The sequence below is a fragment of the Herpailurus yagouaroundi genome, unplaced genomic scaffold (assembly GCF_014898765.1).
Source record: "Herpailurus yagouaroundi ecotype Mexico unplaced genomic scaffold, PumYag 77, whole genome shotgun sequence".
Taxonomy (NCBI): Eukaryota; Metazoa; Chordata; class Mammalia; order Carnivora; family Felidae; genus Herpailurus; species Herpailurus yagouaroundi.
Window position 1 is genome coordinate 102,447,133 of NW_024412388.1, and position 23,817 is coordinate 102,470,949.

The 23,817-nt window shown below is 37.6% G+C and overlaps 1 non-coding gene across 1 annotated transcript; it reads left to right on the plus strand.

Moving 5' to 3' along the window:
* Positions 1-8,351: 8,351 nt before the first annotated feature.
* LOC121027922 (U1 spliceosomal RNA) lies at positions 8,352-8,513 on the plus strand. Its single transcript, XR_005789003.1, has one exon. It is a non-coding gene; the product is annotated as a U1 spliceosomal RNA (small nuclear RNA).
* Positions 8,514-23,817: the final 15,304 nt, after the last annotated feature.

Genomic DNA, 23,817 nt, shown 5'->3' on the forward strand with positions numbered 1-23,817 from the left:
CCCATGGGTTTCTGTTAAGTTTCTCAGGATCCACATAAGAGTGAAAACATACGGTATATGTCTTTCTCTGTATGGCTTATTTCACTTAGCATAACACTCTCCAGTTCCATCCGTGCTGCTACAAAGGACCATATTTCATTCTTTCTCATTGCCACGTAGTACTCCATTGTGTATATAAACCACAATTTCTTTATCCATTCATCAGTTGATGGACATTTAGGCTCTTTCCATAATTTGGCTATTGTTGAGAGTGCTGCTATAAACATTGGGGTACAAGTGCCCCATGCATCAGTACTCCTGTATCCCTTGGGTAAATTCCTAGCAGTGCTATTTCTGGGTCATAGGGTAGGTCTACTTTTAATTTTTTGTGGAACCTCCACACTGTTTTCCATAGTGGCTGCACCAATTTGCATTCCCACCAACAGTGCAAGAGGGTTCCCGTTTCTCCACATCCTCTCCAGCATCTATAGTCTCCTGATTTGTTCATTTTGGCCACTCTGACTGGCGTGAGGTGATATCTGAGTGTGGTTTTGATTTGTATTTCCCTGATGAGGAGTGACGTTGAGCATCTTTTCAGGTGCCTGTTGGCCATCCGGATGTCTTCTTTAGAGAAGTGTCTATTCATGTTTTCTGCCCATTTCTTCACTGGGTTATTTGTTTTTTGAGTGTGGAGTCTGGTGAGCTCTTTATAGATTTTGCATACAAGCTCTTTGTCTGATATGTCATTTGCAAATATCTTTTCCCATTCCATTGGTTGCCTTTTAGTTTTGTTGGTTATTTTCTTTGCTGTGCAGAAGCTTTTTATCTTCATAAGGTCCCAGTAGTTCATTTTTGCTTTTAATTCCCTTGCCTTTGGGGATGTGTCAAGTAAGAAAGAAAACAATCCAATTTATAATAACATCAAAAATAATAAAATATTTAGGAAGAAATTTGACCAAGAAAGTATAAACCCTTTACCCTCTGGAAACTATATGACATTGATGAAGGAAATTGAAGAAGACACAAATAAATGGAAAAATATCCTGTGTTCATGGATAAGAAGTTAATATTGTTAAAATGTCCGTATTACTCAAAGCCATGTATAGATTCAGTGCAATTCCTATCAAAATTCCAATGGCAAAAATAGCAAAAACAATCCTAAAATTTGTAAGGAATGACAAAAGACCCCCAAATAACCAAAGCAATCTTGAGAAAGGAGAACAAAGCTTGAGGCATTACATTTTCTGATTTCAAAGTATGTTTAAAGTTATAGTAACCAAACAATGTGTTTGGTACTGACACAAAAACAGACACACAGACCAATGGAACAAAATGGAGAGCCCAGGAATAAAGCCACACATATATGGTCAACTAATATTTAACAAGGAAGCCACGAATACTCAATGGGTAAAGGACTGTCTCTTCAATAAATGGTATTGTAAAAACTAGATATTCATATGCAAAAGAATGAAATTGGACCTCTATCTTACATCAGTCACAAAAAATTAAAATAGATTAAGAAACATGTAAAACTTCTCTAATAAAACATTAGGGAAAACTTCTTGACATTGGTCTTGCCGATAGTTTGTTCGTTTGTTTGTTTTGGATGTGACACCAAAAAGCACAAGCAACAACAGCAAAACTCAACAAGACTACCTCAAATTTAAAAAATTCTGTATAGCAAAAGAAACAATTGACAAAATGAATGGCAACCTATAGAATGGGAGAAAATAGTTTCAAACCACGTATCTGATAAGAGGTTAGCATTCAAAATGTATAAGGAACTACTACAAGTCAATAGCAAAAAAATAATCAGATTAGAAACTGGGAAGAGGGAGTGCCTGGGTGGCTCAGTCACTTAAGCATCTGACTTAGCCTCGGGTCATGATCACACTGTTTGGGAGTTGGAGCCTGGTGTTGGGCTCTGTGCTGACAGCTCAGAGCCTGGAGCCTGCTTCAGATTCTGTCTCCATCTCTCTGCCCCTCTCCTGCTCGCCCTTCCCCTCTCCTGCTCGCACCCTCTCTTCCTCAAAAATAAATAAACATTTTTTTAATTAAAAAAAAGGGAAGAAGTGAGGCGCCTGGGTGGTGCAGTCAGTTGAGCGTCCGACTTCAGCCAGGTCACGATCTCGCGGTCCGTGAGTTCGAGCCCCGCGTCGGGCTCTGGGCTGATGGCTCAGAGCCTGGAGCCTGTTTCCGATTCTGTGTCTCCCTCTCTCTCTGCCCCTCCCCCGTTCATGCTCTGTCTCTCTCTGTCCCAAAAATAAATAAACGTTGAAAAAAAAAAAAAAGGGAAGAGAAATTGAATGGATAGTTCTTCAAAGAAGGCATACAAATGGCCAACGAGTACATGAAAAGGCATTCAACATTACTAATCATCAAGCTAAGGCAGATCAAAACTATGATGAGATATCACCTCACACCTGCTAGGATACCTTTTATCAAATAGAGAAGAGATAATAAATGCTGGTAAGGACGTAGAGAAAAAACTCCAGTACACTGTTGAGAATGTAAATTGAAAAACAGTATGGAGTTTCCTCCAAAAATTAGAAAGAGAACTACCATATGTTCCAGTAATCACACTTTTAACTATATCCAAAGGAAATGAAAGTAAGATCTCAGAGAGATATCTACACTATCATGTTCATAGAAGCATTATGTGCAATAGCCAAGACCTAAGTATCCATCAATGGATGAATGAATAAAGAAGCATGCATAAACATACATACACAGAGTGAAATATTACTCAGCCATTAAAAAGTAGGAAATCCTGCCATGAGACAATGTGGATGGACTTTCATTTATTTAATTGGAATAAGTCAGAAAGACAAATACTGCATAATCTCACTTATATATGGAGTTCAGCGAACTCATAGAAACAAGGTAGAATGGTGGTTGCCAGGGGCTAAGGAGTAGAAGAATTAGGGAAATATTTGTCAAAGAGTAAAAACTTTTAGTTATAGAATGAATAAGTTTTGGAGACCTATAGTATAGCATGAGAACGATAGTTAACAATATTGGATTGTATACTCAAAAGTTGCTATGAGAGGGGCGCCTGGGTGGCGCAGTCGGTTAAGCATCCGACTTCAGCCAGGTCACGATCTCGCGGTCCGTGAGTTCGAGCCCCGCGTCGGGCTCTGGGCTGATGGCTCAGAGCCTGGAGCCTGTTTCCGATTCTGTGTCTCCCTCTCTCTCTGCCCCTCCCCCGTTCATGCTCTGTCTCTCTCTGTCCCAAAAATAAATAAACGTTGAAAAAAAATTAAAAAAAAAAAGTTGCTATGAGAATAGAGCTTTAATTTTCTCACCATAACAACAAAATAGTCATTGTTTGAGGGAAAGGATGTGTTAATTAATTTTATTGTAATAAACATTTCACAATATATACATATTATGAAATCATCACATTGTACACCTTAAATTTACACAATGTTGTGTTTCAATTGTATCTCAATAAAACTGTAAAAAAATTAAAAATAAAGACATAAACTGAAAATCTATAATAACTAAACAAAATTGTGTTAGTAATATGGTCAGTTGAATATTTGTTTAAAATATGTGCCGCAGGTGTTCACCAAGCCCTCCTGGTAGGAAGAACATATTTCCCTGTTTGCCCACATGACTTGTTTGGCCAATGATTATGAGCAGAAGTGACATATGGTGTGTCTGATAAGCAGCTTTCTTGCACCTTTCCTTGTTTCACTTTTTTTTCACCTTTGACTTAAATCTTTAAGTGTGTCCGGTATTCATAAATGAATAAAATTCTTATTTCCTGTCCAAGTGTCTATAATGAGATCCTCTTAGAGCATTTCAAGATGTCTCAAATCTAAATCTTCTTTTCCTTAGAACACTCTAGTTTTCCTATTTTACTGGCATCTATTGTCATAACCACTGCAATCATCCCTGAATGAGTATTTCCATGGTGAAAAAATATCTATGTATCAAGAAAAACCACTGACTCTGAGGCAAATGCTTAAATATTTGTTTCTTTCCCTGCCATCCCCCCACTGATGTTACCAGGTCAAATCACTATTACTCTGCTTCTCCTTTTACAATAGTTAATTCCCCACCAATTCAGAGTATAGCTTTCTTCTCATCAGTGGGCAGCTGTGTGCCACGCCCTGCCATTAATTTTAATGAGTCGTGGATGTTGGTTTTCCATTTGCTCTTACACATGTTTTTCTAATGTTGACACTGGGTTTCTCATGCTGGTTAGTTTATTTTCCCTATTTGTTAGAAGCAGGTCAAAAACCATTCAAGGGGAAAATAATAGAAGGCTATAATTTCAGTTTGAGTCACACACAAGTAAAAAGAAGGTTAGAAATCAAAGGCACACAGTCCATTCTTCCTCGAAATGTACTTCCCAAATCAAAGCCAGAACTCAAATCACTAGGATTTTGCCCATCTTTAATGAAGGAGAAAAAGTTCCATGATGAAGCCAGAACACAGCCAAAAAGTATCTTATGGTCTTGAGTAGAAAGAAACTTATGGTGGCAAACATCAATTTGTGCCAACCATCTGTTATTACTGTAAAAAGGCAAGTGAAGGCTGCCGCCAGGGCCTTGCAAGCCAGAGGCCCAGGCTGCCTGGAGCCCATGAAGAACACTTAGAGGGTCTCTGGAAATGTCTTTATGGCAGTTGCCACACCACTAACATGTGGACTAATTAAGCAGCTTCTGCTGTAATTGACTTTTTGGTCAACATTTTGTCTGGTCAGAGATGGAAAAACTATTTTTAATAATCTTAAAAGTGTACATTCTTGGTCTTGAAATGGAAAGGCAAGTAGAAATCCCTAGAACTAAAGATTCCACATATTTTAAACAAAGCTAATTTCCTGGAATAGCCTTCTGCTACAGGGAAGCTATGAAACTTGTATCTTTCTATAACCCTTAAGAAAATTTCTTTCATAGCTTTATTTTTTAAACACTAGCCTTTCCATTGCTATAAGCCAGTTGGAAATATCCAGCATGCAAACACTGGTAGTTCTATTCAGACCCTATCCAGCCAAGCATCTAAAACTGAAACTGTCTCACTGACTAAGGAAAGAATTGATAAGATGTATCTATAAACTTATAAAGGTATACGAGGACACCTAGCCATATTTGACTCATAAAGCCCGAAGTTTAGAGGAAGAAGAAAGTTTAGAATCTCCTAGTCCACCTAGTTGATAAGTTAGCAAGGCAATACTATAGTGGATATCTGTTGTATTTGCCTGCCCAGCATCCTTTTCCTGTTCTTCTGGTGATAGCCTCTGCTTTCCCTGGGAATGAACCATGGCATCCCTCACCTTCACCCTGCCCTCACCAAAGGATAAGTACATTAAGCAAACTAAGCCAATCAAGAGCTTTCTTTATGGAATCTAAATTGGAGTCAAGTCCCCTCTAAGGCAGTGTCCCAGAGGGACACTTACCAGTTCCTGACTCAAGTATTCCTGGAGCCACTTGATTTCCCCAACCTGGTTGCTCACTTTTTCCTTTGCTTCTGTGAAATCCCACGTATCTTTCCAAGAAATTCACCCTGCTTCATCCCCAACATCTTAACTTTTGCTCAAGTTAGCCAGAATTGCTTTTGGTTTCTGTAACTAAAGAAACTGATACAGAGACACTGTCAAAGGTGGAGGTGAAAAAATCTCTCTTGTTGACCTCTGACCATGCTGTATGCTACACAAGGCTGGTTTTATAAGCAGGCAGAGCAGGTGGCCAGCTGTGAAGTATAAATGATTGTCACATAGCCAAAAATTAACTTTTAACTAAGCTTTTAACAGCTTTTAACTAAGTAACCTTACTTGCAATGCTACCAATATAGAATTAAAGGTGGTTCTCCTAAAATAAGCCTATGACTTATTCGTCAGTCAGTATCAAATTGATCGCTTACTCCAATAGCTGACAAAGATAGGCTTTGCTAGACAGAAAGATGAATGGGAAATGAGAAGAGACAGGCAGAATTGAAGGTGGGCAGTCTGGGACAACCAGAAATGTCATACAGACATCTGGTACAAAGGAGAGCATCAACCTGTGTCCCTGTGGCCTTAGGATCTTGCTAAGATGCTTGCAGCCCCTCCTGATAGTGTCTTCTGTCTCCAGTCCCACCATCTCTCCTCAAATCCACCTTCTCTACAGAGGTCCGTGATCAATTTTGAATACAAATTTGGTTATCATTCACCTCCTTTATCAATGATTCATTGCCCAACTACAGGGTAAAACCCAGTTCTTCAGCATGGATTAAAAGGCTGATCCTCACCTCATGATCCTACTCCTCAACATGTTTCTTGCCATTGCCCTATGTTCACTCACTTTCTGGCTATACCTAACCACTTGTATTTTCCTACACCTGTTCCATTCACCCTCCCTTTGTATCTTGGTAAATGTTTTCCTTCCATCTGAAATGCCCTTCCCTTACATTTCACTGGACTCACACTATTCCCAGTGTAAACTCAGGCATCACCATTATCAGCAAGACTCCCAGGAACCCTTAGTTAGAACTAGGTTTCTTTTTTTTTCTTCTATATTATCTTGGAATATTATTTTAACTAAAACATATACCACAGACTTTAATTGTCCATTTATAGATCTAGATAGACTTAGAGTGTCTTAAGGGCTTAGGCTGTGTCATTTATCTCTGGATCCTCAGCACCCAGAATATAGAGGGCTCTCAAATGTTGTTAGTAAATGAAATTCAGTGTTCAAAACTGAATTTAATTTTCCTTTCTTTTTTAACGCACTTCTTCACCTTTGTTCTTTATAAATAATATCATTATTCATCCCATCAACCATGCTGAGAATTTAGCCATAATTACCTCCTTCCTGTTTCTCTCTACCTTTAAGCATTCTGCCCACCTCTTGGGATAAAAAAACTCTAACCAAAGAATAATGTCTATATCCCATATTCAATTATCTTTTTCCCACAAAGTGTTATGAGACACCATGAGTCTGCATTACCTACACCAATGCCCTTGTCATTTGAGTTTTCTGATTTGTACTTTAGTTTATTAAAAATAGTAGTTAGTTATTATGGTGTCCATTTGCTGAGGGAACCAAATCCTGTGGGTTTAGTGATAAAAGCTTTAAATGGTACCACATATCTCAAAGATAGGAACATCCGCTGCAATAAAATTATCACCTCAGGTTAGGAAGAAGGGACAAGCCTAAATTGGAGTTGGTGGGGATTAACATGGGGGAAGGCAGGAGCAGCTGGTAGACATTCTACCTTGAGCACATAGTATTCAGAGTTTAAGATTAGCATGTCAGAGACCTTCTTTAAAACCACAAGCTCCTTTCACTCTTTTCAACAGCTGAGGCTTCCAGCTGAGAGACAGAATACTTGCCTATCTTAGAATATTTCCCTGCTCAGTGATTGATATGTTCTCCACTGCTGTTGGGATGTGGGGAAAAAGCACTCTTACATATCGCTAGAAGAAATGTGAATTGCTACAGTCTTTTTGGACAGCAATCTGGCAATTTCTTTTAAAATTAGAAATACACATACCCTTTGACCTAGCAATCCAACTCCTAGGAATCTATCCCACAGAAATAAAGGCACGAGTATGTAGAGAAATAACAGGGCCAATATTCAGTGAGCACACACCCGTACAATGTACCAGCCAGCATCTGTTCTGATTGGTCTGTACCTGTGCCATACCGGTTGTTAAATATTTTTAATGCCACCTCTGGATATATAAATAAAATTTTACATAAGTGAGATTTTTTAAATTATGAGCACTTTTTTTCCTTACAAACTGTGTGTATGCATGTGCCTTGCTTCTTTCCACCCCCCTCCACATCCCCATCTCTTCAAGTAATCAATGTTTTTTACCCTTTTGTGCTTGTATAATTTATATATAAATGTACACACTTATGCACATAAGATTTGGGGAGGCGCATTGTTTACAAAAAGAAGAGACCATACGTGCATCTCTATTTTCTCTGTACATTTAGAAATCCCTCAGCTAAACTAGAAACTCTAACTCATTCTTCTTAATTTCCTTGTAATATTTATGTTCTGGATGTATTACAGTGTACTCAGCCATTCTCAGATTGATAAGCATTTGTCTGTTTGTCCTTTTCTCTCTATCACAAAGACAGCTGCAATACACATCCTTGTGTTACCATCCGATAGGGGAGATGTTCCTACCACTGAAACAGAACATATGTTCATATATTAATGACCCCTTTGAATTTGCATTTCTTCAAATTGCTTTTTCCCGTTTTTATTGTGTTTTTGTCTTTTTAGTAGCAGTGTAAGAACTTTGTGTATTTAAATATTATTTCTCAGATGCATTGCAGAGAAGTTATTCTAACTCTCTACCTTATACTTGCTATGGTATCTCTTACTATACAAACATTCTTAATTGTTATGCAATCAAAAAATCAGTCTTTATACTTACCTGGCAGGGGAGATACCATGATCACGAAGGTGGTTTTCCCAGGGCGAGGCTTATCCATTGCACTCCGGATGTGCTGACCCCTGCGATTTCCCCAAATGTGGGAAACTCGACTGCATAATTTGTGGTAGTGGGAGACTGCGTTCGCGCTTTCCAAAAAAAAAAAAAAATCAGTCTTTCCTTTTATGGCTTCTAGGTTTTCTATCTTGATTTAAAAGTTCTCATCCCAGGGGCGCCTGGGTGGTTCAGTCAGTTAAGTGTATGATTCTTGATTTTGGCTCGGGTCATAATCTCACAGTTCGTGAGATCAAGCTCTGCATTGGGCTCTGTGCCTTCAGCTCAGAGCCTGGTTGGGATTCTCTCTCTCCCCTTCTCTCTGCCTCTCTCTCTCTCTCTCTCTCTCTCTCTCTCTCTCAAAATAAGTAAACTTCAAAGAAAAATTGCTCATCCCAAACCTAGATATATTTGACATTTTCTGCTAAATGCGTAAGGAGAGAGAGAGAGAGAGAAGTCAGGGAAGGGGGAAAGACAAAAATTGGTTCTGGGCTTTCTCAGTTATGCTAATTTTTTTAAAGCTATCTCAATGCAATTATTTTTACAAAATATCTCTTTTTACTAATTATTTTAGAAAAATTGACTTTTATACTTGTTAAATTGTTTCACCCAAGAATATGGCATGTAATTCCGTTTTTTAAAGTTGGGGGTCAGCAAACTACAGCCCATTGGCCAAATCTAGCCATGCCCATCATTTATATCTTGTCTAGAGCTATCATAGTGCTACAGCTGAAGTTGAGCAGTGGCAGAGTTGAATAGTTGCTATGGAGACCATATATGCCACAAAGCCCAAAATATTTACTATTTGGTCCTTTACAGAAAAGTTTCGAGATAACTGGTTTAAATCATAATTTATATTTTTGAGTAAAATTCTATGGTTTTACTTATCAGTACTTTTTTTGTTAAATTTATTCATAGGTATTTGCTAATCTTGGTTATAATGGAGATGTTAACATTAGCCTATTTTCCCAACCCTTTTTTTGACGGGTTATTGTTATTAAAGGTAGAATAAGAATAGCACACGTTTTTTATGTGCCAGGTCCTGTCCAAAGCACTTTTTACATACCACAGCTCATTTAATCCTCCCAATAAGGGCCAACCCCCCAATAAGGTGGGAGCAAGCAATAGCCTTCCGTAGACTTGACCACCTCCTTTCTGTGGGCCCTGATTAGACTTCTCTCTGATCCTCCCTTCTTTCCCTTCTAGACTCTACTCCCCTAGCTCCTTCCACAATTATTTCATATCACTCAATGCTTTCCCAATCAAATACACATTTCTTTTTCTTTCTGCACTCTTTTTTCTCTGCCCCCTCTTTCCAAATTTTTAAGCTGAAAGCTTAGCACATTTATTTCCAAACTTTCTTCTTCTCTAATATTTCAAAGCTACATATTTCCCTATAAAAATTACTTTATGTCCCACAAATTTTGACAGTCTTTTAAATTTTCTTTGGTTTTAAATATTTTTCAATTTCCCTTAGAATTTTATTTTTAACCAAGGATTATATTTTAATAGTGCAAGAATGTAATCTGTTTGACATTGATTACCATATATGTATCTTTCATACCTACTGGTTTGTTCATGTTCTCTATTTCTTCTTGTACCAATTTTAGCATTTTGACTTTTCCCAGAAATGTCATTCTATCCAGATTGTCAAATTCATTGCATAAGAGTATTAGTATAACATAAAGTTTAAGAACAGTTGCACAATCGAGGGAATTGGGCAAGTTACCTAGCTTTCATGTTGTAAAATGGAAATAATAATGGACCTATTTCATAGGATATGTTTCTCTAAGGATTCAAATTATTTAGAACTGTGTTTCAAAAATTCTAAACACTTACTGTTATTGTGCTCATTTTACTCATCATTATTTACTCCTTGGGATGTATTGAGGTTTCCTTGTACATGGTCAAATTTTGTAAATATTCTTATGAATGCACAAAAATGTGTATTCAGTGTTGCTGAGAGTTCTATATGTAACTAATAGCTTGTGCTTATTAATTGCATTGTTCAAGGCTTTTATATCTTGGCTCTTTTTTCCTACCTCATTCCAAGAGAATTGTGTCAAAACTCTAACTATAACAGTAGATTCGTCTGTTTCTCCCCACAATAGTTGCATTATGTATTTTAAGGTTATAGTAATAGATATAGATATTTATAACTATTATATCTTCTTACTTTATTATTTATTAGAATGTGACTTCTTTCTTCATCTTTGTATTTGTTTTTGCTATTTCATCACATTTTAAGATGGCTAGCAGTCCATCATCTTTTGGTTAACACTCTTATTTTTTGTTCTTCTTTTGTTTTTTAGTTTCTAAATCCTTTTGTTTTAAATTCTATCTTTTGGACATTGAGTAACATTTTTTGAGATTTTTCCAGTCAAAACTAAGAGTCTCTATATTTTAATTGTTGAGTTTAGCCTATTAAATATATTACATTTATTGCAATCACTATTATATTACTGCCATCCCTTTTCACATATTCTATTTCCCAGACTTTTGTTTTTCTCCCGTATTGCTATCTAATTAAGAGAATGATAATTTTTCCTAATGGTTTAAACTTTATTACATTCTAGTTTTATTTTCAGAGATTGTCCTCAACCCTCGATTCAAACATAATGTTTCTCAAACTTATCACTCTATCTTCCTCTCAATGAGACAGTAACTCTAGCACACTCTCATGTTTCTCTGGCCTTTTCCACCCCTGTCCCACAAGGTCAATATTGTCTAGAATTTCAATTCCGAGTTACATTACAAATACCCGGGCTTGAGCCTGAAGACAATGGGCATGCCTTCTCTGTGCTTCATTGCCCCTTGATACCAGCTGGAAATTATGGAATCCCAGCTGAGACCAAGTAATGATAGTGCCCTAGGAAATGGCAGAGCAACATGATAAAGGGAAGTAAGATCCCTGACATAACTAGTATGTATAATATATATGTGTATATGTGTAATATATGTGCAATTTATACACACACATATTGTATATGATCTATATAATATATAGAGTCAGCGGTTTCCAAAATATGGTCTTCTAATCCCTGGGGGTTCCTAACAGCCTTTCAAGGAGTCCTCAGGTAAAAACCATTTTCATAATAAAAGTAAGACATTATCTGCATTTTTATTGTGTTGGCATTTGTACTAATATGCAAAAGAAAGGGTGGGTAAAGTTGTTTAACCCAAATCAAGAAAGAACACTGAACTATTATGGAAGTCATTTTCTTCACTGAAACACACTTGCAATAGAACAAAAAATGCTTGTTTCACTTAAGAGTATTCTGATGAAGCAGCAAAAATAATTAATTATGTTAAAACTTAACCCTGAGGACATCTTTTTAATATTCTGTAGTATGAAATACAAAATGTGCAAAAAGTACTTCTGCTGTGTATGAAAGTAAGATGGTTGCCTCAAGGAAAATCAGTTGTGTGATTGAATTGAGAGCGGATTTACTCAATACACACACACACACACACAAAGGAAAATAATTGACAATATTTCTTGCTAAAGGTAAAAGACAACTTTTAAACAAAAGTAGAAGTTTGTAAAACTAGTTTGATCTTGACCCCTTTCTAATACTTAAAGATTTTTCTGGTGAAATTGGTGACGATATTAATGAGTCTAGTTTTTGAATAATGTAAAATGACTTGTCAGCATTTGGAAGATCTGCAGACTCAATAAACACATTACCACTGCATGATGTTACAAAACAATACATGGGTAAAAAATCCCTTCTAAGTGCATAAGCAATCAATGGATGTCAGTGTAAACTGAGTCTATAAGACTCATTGATATAATTTCAGATTTCACATTGCACCTAATATTTACGAACACACCACTGGCCAAGTTTTGGTGTATACTAAAGAAGAATATCCATAATTATCTGAAAAGGCTGTTAGCACTCTCATTGTCTTAACTACATTTGAAACTGTATGAGGCTGGATTTTCCTCATACTGCAGCTGAATTGCAAATTGAATGTAGAAGTGAAATATGAGAATGCATTTTTCTTCTACTAAGCCAGACATTAAATATATTGGAAATTCAAAACATTGTCACTCTGTACTTTTTGTTTTTAAAAATATATTTTTCCTGGGGCGCCTGGGTGGCGCAGTCGGTTAAGCGTCCGACTTCAGCCAGGTCACGATCTCGCGCTCCGTGAGTTCGAGCCCCGCGTCGGGCTCTGGGCTGATGGCTCGGAGCCTGGAGCCTGTTTCCGATTCTGTGTCTCCCTCTCTCTCTGCCCCTTCCCCGTTCATGCTCTGTCTCTCTCTGTCCCCAAAATAAATAAACGTTGAAAAAAAAAATTAAAAAATATATATATTTTTTTTCCTAAAATATTATTCTTAACATGTAATGAGTTTATTGTTGTTTAAAATAAGTTAATATTTTCAACTATCAGTTTGAATTACTAATGTGGTAAGTATAGATACATCATAACTCATATGTTCTAAAATATATCCATATATACCCACATATAACTAGTATATATATATATATATATATATATATATATATATACATACACACACACACAAAAACTATTTGGGGACTGCAATAATATTTAAGAATGGGGGCGCCTGGGTGGCGCAGTCAGTTAAGCGTCTGACTTCAGCCAGGTCACGATCTCGCGGTCCGTGAGTTCGAGCCCCGCATCGGGCTCTGGGCTGATGGCTCAGAGCCTGGAGCCTGTTTCCGATTCTGTGTCTCCCTCTCTTTCTCTGCCCCTCCCCCGTTCATGCTCTGTCTCTCTCTGTCCCAAAAATAAATAAACGTTGAAAAAAAAAATTTAAAAAAAAAAAAAAAAAAGAAGGTAAAGGGATCCTGAGACCAAAATGTTTGAGAATCACTGATAAATAGAGAGCTATTCTGAAATACGTAGATATAACACTATATACATATCTATTAAATTCAGACCGTGTGTGTGTAATAGTGTGATTCAAGTCTTCTGTGTCCTTGGTAACATTTGACAACTAGATTCATCAGTCCTGAAAAAGGATAACAATATCTCCCACTGCAAGTTTAATTTTTCATAATTTTCTTATATTTTAACTATTTTCCTTTGCATATTTATCTCCATGATTTGGTACACATTGATATTTTATTGTGATATATGTTCATAAACGGCACCACTTAACAAATATATGTCTCTTCTTATCCTGTTTTATATCTTTTAACTTATCTTTTTGATATTAATAGTATGACTCATTCTTTCTTTTTATTTGCGTGTACCTGGTATCTTTACTCTTATTTTCAAATTTGCAATATCATTTTGAGTTGTTTGTTACTTGTAAATAACTTATAACTGAGTTTTGTTTCTTAACCTAAGCAGATCATCTCTGTGTTTTAATAGAGGGATTCAGTCTGTTTCTGTTTAGTGTAACAACTGATATATTTAACATTATTCTTTCATGGTACTTTATGCGAGTTATTTATTTACTTTGTGGTTTTATCTTCATCAGCTGTTTTAAAAAGGATAGACATATAAGATATACACTAAGAAGAAGCTTGGAATCTATAGAGAGACATCTTAGAGCAGTTAGGTCAGATAAAATAATTCACCAACTTTTTTTTCTCTTTTTTCTTTTTTTTCTTTTAATTTTTTAAATTTAAATTTAAATTAGCTAACATACAGTATAGTATTGGTTTCAGGAGTAGAACCCAGTGATTCATCACTTCCATATAACACCCAGTGCTCATCTCAACAGCACCCTCCTTAATGCCCATCACCCATTTAGACCATCCCCCGGCCCCCTCCCCTCCAGCAACCCTCAGTTTGTTCTACGTATTGATAGCTGCAAGAATAAATACAAATACAAAAAAATACCACATTTTTATTAAAAGTTTGTAAATTATTCACCAACAAAAATGTGGTTGTTTGTCTTTGTGTTCTCCCACTGTGCCCAGATCTCAAAACATCACCCCACCTGAGATGACAATATTGACCATCGTAATTTCGGCCAAGAATTGCTCTATATGGTGGATAGCCAATATTTCAGTTATTCCTCATAACAAACATATGGGATAGATACTATGATATCCCCGTTAACACGTAAGAAAGCTGAAGCTTGTGACTTGTCCATAGTCATATAATCTATATGTTTGATTAGGAATTAAATTTCTACTTCTAAAGTTGGAGACTAGAGGATAAACAAATGTGCCTTTCCCAGAGACTCAAACTGAAAGAATGTGTATTAAGTGCAAATAAGCTTTCTCACCACCTCCCATCCTCCTGGGTTGCATGGAAGAAGAATGGGGAGAACGCACAGTGGAATATAGGTGTCAAGGGCTACAGGGCCCTCGTAGCCCTGTACAACCTCCAGGCAGGTTTGCTATGTGCTGTTAGAGAAGGGTGGATGAAATCTTTTCCAACAAAGAGAGAAAAAACACTACCATCCGTTGGTCTGAACAGGTACCACAGCGGCCATAAAGGCCGAGTAATTTTTATTCAGTATTCCATAATTGGCTTTCAACCCAATTTACAAAATTCCATCTTCTAACAACTGTTCAAATCTTGGCTCTTCCCCAGCCTGTAATTTCCCATGTATCACACTCATTCCTTCTGTAGATCCACCAGGAGAGATAAAGCCCCTGGGATGCCTTTCCACATTAACAAACAGCAGTCTGGCTAGTTCATGGTATCACCTTTACTTTTGTACTAGACTATCAGCCGTTTTCAATTTGTTTAAGGTACATAGCCATGCTGTAATTTAAACAGTATTCCCAGAAGAGTTAAAAACTAAGCTTAGATCTGCAGAATTTATAATCACATACTGACCCTACATAGAGATGATCAAATCCTACCACTTTGTGTTACAAATGAAGTCGTAAGGCCCAAAGAAGAGAAGTTGGTGCAGACCCTGTTGATGTCCCACTGGAGGGGTTGATTTTGCTTGGTAGTTAACAGTTTGCCTTTGGGACTTTAGAGAATTGTTCTTGGGTCCCAAAGCCCTTGCCTTTTACAAAGAGTCTGAAGAAATTGATTGTTGGTTCTCTCACTTCCCAGCCCAGGACAGCCAAGAACTAGCTGGTATAAGGGTACAAAGTTCAGAGTTTGGGTTTTGGGTTTTTTGTGTTTTGTGGTTTTTTTTTTACAAAATTATCTTCATAGTAGGTCACTTGTACCCAAATAGAAGTCTAGGAGTTTGCTTCTGGGGTACCTACCTGGGGCAAGAGTAGATGTAACCCATGGTGACACCTCCACTCGGAGGCAAAACCATTACAGAGTGTATGTCTTCTGCCTCCTAGCTCAGTACATTTTTCATCAGTCTGCGGGGATTCCCTAAAATTCACCTGCAAGAAGTAATGCTCAGGTTACCCAGTCAGGGTATCGTATCTGCCCAGACCTTCTTACTTTGATCTCTTGCAGAGTTACTGCTACTGAAGTGAGTTGATGTTCTGCCATTGGCCTCTCTGAGGGACACAATAAAGAATGTTATAACAGTATTGTCTTTATGGTAGCTAGGTGACCAAAAACAACATCCACCACATTATCCAGTGTCCCCTTTGTGAAAACCTACAGGAGAAATTTTTATTAGACCTCAGTACCAGGAAACTCTTTGCTTCTCCTAACAACTCAGTGGTCTATTTATTATATGGTCAGAAAGAATGTTGTAGCTCATACTTTCTCCTTTGATTTTGGCCATTAGGAAGTTCAGGGGCAAATTTGCAGTTCATATTCATGCTGTGCCTTATGGCGTGTCTGTTAAACTGACTTTTTCTCTACCTTCATTTAGCATTCCGCACTGTTTGTCTCTGCCTTAAAATATTCATTTTTCCATCTTTTGATATATAGGTTTTCATGTCTCCCCAAACCAAAGCAAAACAGCGTTAAAGAGACTAAGAGATGACAGTCCATTCTGTAGCGACAGCACAAAATGCTTTTACTTCAGGAAAATTGTTCTGCAAATACTGGCTAAAAAGTGTTCCTTCCTCATATTATAGTAAATAAGCTTTCCACTGATTATTTTTAATGATTTATAGTAATGACTGTGTTTTTCCAAAAAGTATCTCCACAGAATTACTGTGTGTGATGCAACACAAATACAGAGACTTTCTGTGTTTAAATCATTGCAATATAATTTTCCCATTGCTTATTTTTAAAAATTGTTTCCTGCATCGTTAATACAGCAAATGTTTTCAACTTCTATTACATTTACTGCAGTTTGTACTCATTAGGTAAAACTTCCTAGTAAATATTCCCAGCATTTCTGTAATATTGACCATTACACGTAAAAAGGACTTTCATCCTGAACCAGTACAGGATCGGTGCTTTCTTTAGAGAAGCATAGCTAATTGCTATTCGATTGCCAGGAGCCTCTTCTCAAAGATAAAAAAATACTTCATGACAATTAGAGATTTTTCCTTGGTTAAGACTTCCCTCATACTAAGAGGTAGTCCAGATAATAATAGCACACACTTATTTGGCACTCCTTATATACAATGTACTATTCTAAACTCTACATATATTAACTCATCCAGTTTTCACAAGGACCCTTTGAAGTAAGTTCTCTTGTTATCTCCATTGCACACATGAGGAAACTGAGGCCCAAAAAGACTAAGGATTCTTTCCCTTTTTATATGGGAAGGGTAGGGGGAAGTGGCAAGAAGTAGAGTCACAGAGAGCTTAAATTATTTTTGGTTGTCGTACAAAAGAACCCTGGAATTGCCACCATGGAATGCATGGTTTCCAGAGCATAAATTCAAATTCAGCACCCTTGGTTCTCTACTTATATCCTTATGGGGTTAGTAGTACCTTCACATGTCTTCAGTATGTTTCCCTAAGAGACTTCATAAGAACCAGAGTTGCTAAGTCCCATGGCCAAAAGTCTGTTGAATAATTTAAATTTGTGAAGCGTTTATAGAAATCAGGAACAAAAGGTGGTGGACAGTGATCGATGTCAATAAGCACTGCAGTGATAAGAAAAGATCAGTCAAACAGCATCATCAACAAAACACATTATCTATCTATCACCCTGTTTGGGGATAAGTACAAAGTATACAGTCATAGTTCCTCTTTTTTGGGAAGTTTACAAAATAAAAAATGCATGAACATCAGTATTACATATGAAAATTAAGCAAACAATGGACACAAAGAAGAAATAACCAATGTGTATTATGTTTCTGTTATGCCTGCACTTTGCTTCTAGTAGATGAAGGAGTCATTTTGTTACTACATGCTCAGACTAAGATCAAGTTGGTTACTGACATACTCTCTTAGCTCCAACACTTTGCTACATATCTCTAACATGCCCTCACTCCAAAACAATGTTCAGCATGTTGCCTTTTCAAGTCTTACAAGTCACATGAGATCTTCAAGAATGGAAACCTCTAGTCTCCTAATTCTTCTGCACACCCTTTGAGGGTGACACCACTAGGGCCATATAAACGTCTCATCTGTGGCTCACAGAGTCTCCTTGTGAAATGTAAATCAGGAATTCTTTGGAAGAAAAAATGGGAAAAGGGAACGTTCTAGGCAATGGGCAAAGCAAAAGGGTAAAAGAGTTAAAAGCAGGATTAGGATAATGAAAGTATTGAACAGATTTGCCTAAAATTAGCTAAGAGAAAAGATGGGAGAATAGGAAACTACAAAAACTTGGGTGCATACTAACATGGTACCTTGAAACAGAGCATGAAGAATTAAAACATCTGATTTATAGCATAATGGCAAGTCAATGAGGGGCCCTAGTCACTAGGCCTAGGACTGTGCCCTACAAATAGTAGTCATGCAATAAATATTTCCCTTTTTGAAAACAATGACGGTAATCATGATTTTAAAGAAAAGCAAGGAGGGGGGCCTGGGTGGCTCAGTTAGTTAAGCTTCCGACTTCGGCTCAGGTCACGATCTCATGGTTCCTGATTCAAGCCCCGCATTGGGCTCTATGCTGACAGCTCAGAGCCTGGAGCCTGCTTCAGATTCTGTGCCTCCCTCTCTCTCTGCCCCTCCGCTGCTCACACCCTGTCTCTGTCTCTCAAGAAGTGAATAAACATTAAAAATATATATATTTAAAGAAAAGCAAGGATGATGCACTCTGGTGTCAAACAGAAAAGTAGCTTTGGCAGTGTGTTTGTTCCCTTTCATTGGGTTTGGAGTGCACTAAAGAAATAAACATTTAGCAGAAACATTTAACACACACACACACACACACACACACACACACACAGGCCTTTAAATGTGCAAACAGGAGTGGTCAGAAATGAAGCTGGAGAGCTGTACAGTTGTGCCCATATCACAACTCGCTTGAACATCACATCTCTGAAGTCAGCCCCTCCTGCTCTCACATTCCAAATAACTCCCACCATACTCTCTGGTTCTCAGCATCTACCATGAAACCTAATTCTACCCTTTACATTCATGCATACATGAGTAGCACCCAACTTCCCCATCATACTGCTGTCATCTTCCAGCTCATCTGGATTTCACCAATGTAGAATGACTGATCATATCCCAGTGGATAAATCCCTAGAATTTTCAGAGAATGAAGGCAATATGAATGCAGTTCAAAGGCTTTTTGCAGACAGCACTGTTAAAAATGGAGGAAAAAGATCTGTCAGGGAAGGTAAGATCAAGGCACTGGGTCTTTACCTGGCTGCTTTTGCATACCATAAAACCTGGATTTTAAAATAATGAAAACAGAAAATAATAATAATAATCTTACATCATAATTATGTGGTTTTGGAAATTTTTTATAAACTCAGCCTCTGTAGATACTTGAGGAAATAGTAATAAGGTAAATAGCCCGTTAGATATCAAAAAGAAGATGCCCCCTTGGGGTTGTAGATTACAAAAAACTGAGCGCTATTTGAATGTTAATTAGACCACTGACCCAAGAGCTTAATATATTAAAGAAGCTCACAGGAGTGCCAAGAATGGGACTAATTAAAGAGAAGAAAAATTCAAGCTAAGGAATAGCCATTGGCTTTTAACGCATTCAGAGAATATAGAGAGCTGTGAACCATCAGAAGAAATAACTAGCAAATGATAGGATAATTGCAAACAGATGTATCTGAAACTACTGGTGGGATTTAGAATTGTGAATTTTATCAGATGGTAATTTATCCTGGAACAAATGTCAATCAATGAACTATCCCATTCCAGAACCAGGATTTATTTCTATGGTTTGCCAAAATATCATAGGAGAAAAATTATTATTCAGACAGTAACCACTCTCTCAAATAAATGGAATATTCAGGGAATGAGTCATTCTGTTTAAGGGATACTAACTGGGAAACTGAAAATTATCCAGAGAACCCTTGCAATTCTCATTTATATTTTTGGAAACGACTCCCTATGATTTTCCATAAAGGATGGTGAACCTAATGGAGTTTTCTTGCTGTTGGGAAACGTGATGGCTCACTGTTTCTCACTGCCCAGGACTCCAAACGGAAGGTGTAAAGAACTGGGCTGCCTGTGTCCTGGTCCCAAGTCACGCTCGGAGGGCCCCAGCATTGCCCAAGCCCAGGGGAGACCATTCACACTGAAAACTTGGCTCCAGTCATATTGTGAATGAGGTCCCCTGGAGAAACCAGACTCTCTGGCAGTGTTACTGTTATTGTTTTAAACAAAAGCCTGATGTTTGTTTGTTTGTTTGTTTGTTGTCATTTGCTTTTTTCTCCACGAGTAGAGAGCTCAGGAGAGACAAAAAAGGATGGGCGTGGTTAATCCACTTGGTCTTCAGCAAGGGCTATTTTGTTCCCCTCAGGGGACATTTGGCAATGTCTGGAGATATTTTTGGATATCATAACCAGGGGGTTGCTACTGGCATCTAGTAGGTAGAGGCCAGGGATGCTGCTGAACATACCACAGTATCCAAGACAACCCCACACACAGAATTATCTAGCCCAAAATGTCAACAGTAATGAAATGGAGAAATCCTGGTCTACAGTTTTATTCATTTCTGGTTGTTTACTTTAATAGGCTATCAAGTGGTGTGTTTATTTCACATGTGAAGAGCCAATTAAAAGAAAGGGATAATCTTAGGAAATGTGGGAAGGTAAGAGTTGAAGGGTAAGAAAAGAACCGTTTTCCTCCAACATTTGAGTACCTGCTATATTGTGACAGTTGTGTGTGGTACATTGCTCGCTTTATCATTCATTATCACTAATCCAAATAACCATGAGACAGATTTTCCTACACTTTCTTTATGAGCAGACTCTTCAACCAAATAATTAACTTCAGGAATTTGTAAGCAGCACTATAGGAAAAGTGAATTTAAGAGGCGAGCCTAGAGGACATTATTTAGATCTCTGACAAAATAGTAAAAGAACCCACTCAATTAAAATCAAAAGGCACCTAAGACATGAACTATCACATGTAGCCTTCAGTCTGGTGGAATTGGCTCTTTTGCCATGTGGGAGAAAGTTCTTTTCATTGCTCAATCACAAGAACAGCCGGCTCCTCAATGCAGGAAGCCTCTAAGCCAGTTGCACACACATTCTGAGTCCTGTCTTGGATTTCTGACCTGTGGTCTAAGCTTGTGGTCTCAAGAAGACTGTTAGAGGAGAATGAAAAACACATTTGTTAATCTGCATGACATTACCCCTGACCACCCTGCAATGGGACAAATACTGTCAGTGCCAGGCATCTGCAAACCCACAAACACCAGGATGCCACGATGTTTTTCTGGCTAACTAGGATGCTCTCAAGTTTTCAAATTTATGTCTGTAATGTGCCCACCAGCAATACTGGCTGTAGTGTTGTTCTGGGGAATTTTTAGGTTACTATCCTTTACGGGTTAGATCTACAAAGCAAACCTAGATATGTGCTGTGCTGGCTCCTATGTTCCTATTTCTCTAATTCTGAGGCCACCATAAGGGGCCAGGTTTTGCTGTTAGTGAGAGTCTAGATCCAACATTGCCACGATGGATGACCCAGAGAAGGGGAAAATACAGAAAATCCAATTAGTAGTGTTTCTTCTATAAAACTGCTGGTTATTTTTCAAATGATTTTAAAATATTCTACCTAACAGACCACAAGGAAGAAAGACTGAAAGAAAATACAATCTAGTCGTGTTCATATTCCTTATGCAATTTCTTATGATTAACTTTTAACTTTTATCCTTGCCTTGTCTCTGAGAAGCCTTTTCTTATATTCCTGGTATTGCTTACCTTCAGCTTCTGGATTTCTTTGAGGTTTCTGGGCTTCAGAGCTTTCTATGAAAGTTCAACATTTTAAGACTTCATCAAAACTCATAATGCCTTGTTTCCTTACTTCTTTAGAGAGGACCTTATCTGTTCCTGTGTTCCAGGCTGTCCTTTCCTCCTTCCACAGCTCAGAATTTCCCTTCACAGTCAAGAAAGTAGAGTCCCTCTTCCTTCATACTTCTTATACAGCTCAGTCCATCACACAAGAGATCTGGAGGAAGATGGACCTACACACACATCAGCAGGGCTTCCTCACTGAAGCTGCTGGAGTCCGGAAGTTCTCTGGCCGCCATCTTTCCATGTGGCTCTTCACCCTGATGCATCATGTAGCTAGCCTACTTTACTTCAGCCTTTCTTCTTTTTCTAAAACTATAACAAATTTTGAGCAAAGCACGATACTTTTAAAACCTATATTAGAGTCCCATCAGTTTTTCAGCATGAACTTCATGTGAGAACTCTTTTGAGTTGGGAAATACAGATGCAATTTTTGAAAATCTAAAGAAATAATCACCTGTACATCAACAAATACATTGCAAATACATGAATAATAATAATAATAATTAATAATAATAATAATAAAACAACTCGGTTTCTTGGGGTTTCAAATGCAAAGTGTTTTTTTTTTTTTCCTTTTCAACAACTGCTAAATGAAAATGTGCAAGGGAAATTAGGTAATTTAAGCAGTTGCAAGTTTCTTTCAAATTGAATCCATGGGAAAAAAAAAAACTAAATGAGTAGTGAATACGGTTAATTATACCTCTGAACAAAATAGGTGGCTGCCAACAGAAGTGTGATTTGAAGGATTCCAGAAATACACACTTACCTGAAAAACAAATCTCACCCCCTCTAATCTGCCAGAGTGTTTTTAATGTAGTATTTAGAGGTTTGGGGTTTTTTTAAGTAAATATTGTCATGTATAAGATACCTATTAAAATGTAAATCACCTTGGTAAATAAATGAGTTAAATGGTTTGATCATTAATATATTAATGAGATGAGGGGAGCAGGTTGTAACTCAATGGGATGGCATTGAAGAAATGAGACATTTGGGTAAGTGTGATTATGGGACCCCACTCCCACCCCAAAGGCCTAACTACAGCTTAAGAAAATAATGCTGGTACTGGGTAGTGTAGAGGAGAGAGTATAAAGGGCCTAGGTAAACAGGAAAAGACATGAAGGAAAAGGAATCAAGAAAGAGAAATAAGTAAAAACAAGGAGGTGAAAACAGCTAATTCACAATTTTGCACAATCTGGGAAAGTATTATTCTACTCAGCTTTCTCTCCTCTGTCTGACATTGAACCTCTGAGAGTTTCTAAAAAAAAAAAAAAAAAACACTTTTCCTCCAACTCCTCTTAATACTCTGCTTAAACCCAGCTTAGCACAGTGCCTTTCACTTAGTAAGCACTCAGTAAATATTTGATTGATTGATACTCTCCTGTCAGACTTTCATGTTCTACAACTGGCACCATATCTCAAGGGACTCTGAAAACGAAATAGAAAATGCTCTTGTTGAATATGAAAGATACAGGTATATTCCCATGGTTAAAGCATGCAGCCACACAACTGGGTACGTACAGTGGGACAGAACACCACAATTGCCATTTGTATAGTTTACTGAGATGAGTGAGAAGCAAATGCAATCTTACCTCTCCTGGGAATAAATATCAGGAGAACTTCCTGACATACGTTATTGTGGTCAGAAAAACAGGTTTAATAATCCTATGTTACAGATGTAAGACACCAGCTAATAGAAAATTACAGTATTCAAATGCATTCTAAGTGAATACAGCCAATGAGCAACAAAACTTGGCCTCCTGAAATTATCCACCCAACTCATAGCTTAGCCTCAATGAAATGGACCAAGAGTCATTAAACTCTAGCTGCCCACATATGGAGGGCTCTGAAAGGATAATGCTGCAGCCCTTTAATATGCTGTAGCATTATGCTATTTGGGAAGTTCCAGACATTTTTCTCTAATGGTACAAATGAAACTGTAAACTGCTGTTGGTGAATAAAACCAGATTGCTCTGGGCACAGAGCCACACCAATCCAGGCCTAATGTGTCAACCAGAACTGAGCCTGGTAGGTAGCCTCTGCAGAGGAAGAAAGTTATATTAAAGAGATGAGAAGCCTACAGCTATTCTATGTGAGCAAATCAGTCTGGCTACTAAGTTGAAAAAGACTGTAAGGGATCCAGGGAAAAAGCATAGAGATCAGTCGGTGACAGCATTGCAGTAATCCAGGCAAGAAAGATATGATAATGGCTTA